Here is a 3,444-nt window from a genome sequence, read left to right on the forward strand (position 1 = left end):
TTACTTTTAACAAGGTCCCACGTCATTCCCACTTTAACAGTTTGAGCAAGGGGATTTCAAGGGGATTGTTTTGAGAACCTGTCAATACATAATGCAGGTTTGCACAGAGGCTCTTATTGAAGTCTATGGGGCAGGGCTGACCAAGGTGTGTATTACATAGTGACCTTCAGTAGGAAGTCTGAATGTTATGATTTTATGATTCATTGTTTGAACAGCTTTACGTGACAGCTAGTGGCATGGATGGCCTACCTTAGAAGTACTTTCTCAACTACAGTAACTTTTCTTCAGTGAATAATTAAGAAAACCTCTACAGGATTGTGATGGAAATGTTTTATGTAATGGCCTCAGAAGAGGTCAAACATGGAATGTTTCAGAAAAGTGCAAATTAATTACATTTAGATCATTACAAACCAATCACCAGATTTTTACTCAATTGCAGGGTTTAAATGTGCATGTAAATTTCTTTTCAGGGAGTCTCTCTTGGTTGTTGTGACCACTGAGCTCTCCGTTTATTCCTGCAAAGAGCAACCTGGGAGTCATGTCTGGTAAACGCTGAGGAATAGAAGTACTAAGGGACATTGATAGTGTTGGAAGACTATAGACCTGCACCCGGGGTGAGGCTGTAATACTCAGAGTTAGTATTAATGATCCTGTGTCGGAATAGCGTACACCGGTGAGAGTGTATAAATGCTAAAGCCCTGGTGCTTATGTGTGGTTTCAGGTAGTGATATTAGCTTCTTGACGGGACCCATTCTTCGGGAGGGGAATTACATTGAAGTATTGTATTGTATTGTATGTATTTGGGAAGGGAATTACCATGATATACCTTAGTATTATATTGTATTATATAGGGCTGCCCCCTAATAGTCGACTACCTGTTAGACGACGAGTAGAGATTTAGTCGGCCAAAACTGGTATTAGTCGGTTAGTCGCAGAAATAAAGCATCTTCCCAGGAAGTGGCGAAATCACAGACAGATCGTTAATGGCAGGAAATCTAAACATTCGCCTATTATTCATCATTATAATTAGGCGCATATCCAATTGTTTGTGTGGAGAGCGCACTTACTGCATGACATGGAGGCGCCAGTGCGATCACTTGCATTTAACTTAAAATACTCCGTCATTTTTGGTCATACAGATAAGAATAATCCAACACTCAAAACTGTAAATGCTTTGCTTTTATTTCTGTTAACTCACAATAACAACAAAACATTGTCCTTTAAAATAATGAAAACAATCGATATCTGCCGTCTCGGTCTCAGGTGAACTTGAGCGCGTCAAAAAAATTAACCAAAACTCAGCGTATACTTGCCTCACAGACATGAGAAATATATTTATGGAAAGCTTGATATGTCTACTTTTAAACTAACCAATTCAAATCTAAAACAAATATTCTCAGATGATGTAATCCGTATGAAATGTGCATATAGGTCCTTCCACTACTGCGGAGATGACGAGTCGGCAAAAACACACAAAACACTAGTTTATCAATAAATTAAAATGTTCAGACAGTCTCCTTGTGTTTTTTCATGGCACATTCATAATCATTACATTTGCTGGTGCGCTGCTGCAAGCTTTATGCGTGCGTTTGAGCACTGATTAGGCTATGTATTATATAAAAGGCTCATTATTATGATTTATATGCTTTATTAAAATAAACGCATGATTAGTTGACTAATCGCTTAAATAAACGACTACTAGTTGACTAGAAAAATCTTTAGTCGAGGGCAGCCCTATTATATTTGAGATGGGAATTACCCGTTTTTCTCTTGCTGTTGTCTTTACTTAAATTTGTAATTTATCATTAAGAGTGCTGTTGTGTTTTAAAAAATGCTTTAATAACAAAGTTTAACAGTAAATCAGTCAGATTCTTCATATATATTTGTTCGACAGCTCTTAGAGAGTGTAATCATGAAACAAAAATGCATGTGTATGTGTGTATAGTGTGTGTATACTGTATATGTGATGTGTGTGTATGTGTGTAAATTTACACAGTTCTGTAGTCATTAAAAGAGCTTCTCTAGCTGCAGAATCACATGGCACTTAATAAATGAACCTCTTGCAGATGTTCAGTTCCCATTGTGTTGCTCTTTGAGCTCATTAGGTTACAAAATCTAGTTACAAACATATTTTTTTCCTCTGTCTTCTGTCACAATATATGCATGCATAAAAATATGTAAATTATCAATCAAGCACAACAATCTGATGGATATTACTTTTTATGCATAACTTGGAAACAATCGAGGTTGAGATCATAAACACCGAAATCTAATCCATCTCCGATTTCAGCAAGCCAGACAATTTATGTTAGAGTGAAGACATGATCGAACACCCCGCTCTCTCCCATCTCATTTCACTTGTCAGGCCGGTTTGGGAACATCAATTTCAATATATCTCTTCATCTCAAGTGATTCTGACAACATTTAACATATTCTAAAATATTAGACGTGTCAGGGACAGAGAAGACTAATAACAAAAGAGTGACATACAAATATCAATATGGCAAATAAATTCCTGTTTTGATCTCTGCCATAAATAGACACAGTTAAAGGAAAGGCCTGATGATGATTTACAGCTGCTGTTTATTTGAATATGGAGGACTGTAGTCTATAAAGCTGCACGCTTATCAAAGTAACAACTGAACAAAGGCACATTTTACATTTTGCATTCATTATCCTTTTAACAGGCCTCTCAAATGTGTGGCTGAGCACATTTGGAGTTAAAGGAATAGTTCATCAAAAATGTATTATTATTATTATTATTATTATTATCTTTGCACCATGATGCAAGTGCAACCATTTGTAAATGACAACTAAGTATCATTTTCTGTTTCAATATTACTGCCTGATGGAAGCACAAAATACAAAGAAATCATTTTGCTATTGCAATTAAAGGGTTATTTAGTGACATAAGTAAACCATCTAACAAAAAAGTCTCAAGAATGCCTTAAAAACTTTTGATTGCTTATTTGATGTGTGCAGCCATCTTTAAACCAGCACCTGTGGGGTTGTTTTTTTGTGAGCTCAACCCGTGGGCAATCATAGCTGTCATCGGACTCCAGTATCTGAAGAGGAGGTTGTCAAATTTACCACATAGATGGGTGGTAGCAAGGGAAAATTGTGATGTTTTGAGATGGCGAAACCTGAAAGCAAGAGAGAGTAAATATCAAAAATGTAAAAGCCTAGAAAAGGGAAAGCTTGTTCCTGGGTTTTCAAGAAGAGACCTAATAGAGCAGTAATAAAGGGACGAAGGCAATAGTTTCATGTTCAGAAACACCAAAGAGGACTAGTGCACTGTATTTTTCAAATGTGTCCTCGATTTCATTAAGCTCTTATTGTAACATGTATGTTGTTTTAGTTTTGATTTCACTCTTGTTTGCTCTGTTCTAGTTGTCCTTTGTTTATAGTTAGTTTCCCTGTTTGTTCATTAGTTTCCATAGTTCC

Source organism: Ctenopharyngodon idella, chromosome 15, assembly GCF_019924925.1.
Source record: "Ctenopharyngodon idella isolate HZGC_01 chromosome 15, HZGC01, whole genome shotgun sequence".
Classification (NCBI taxonomy): Eukaryota; Metazoa; Chordata; class Actinopteri; order Cypriniformes; family Xenocyprididae; genus Ctenopharyngodon; species Ctenopharyngodon idella.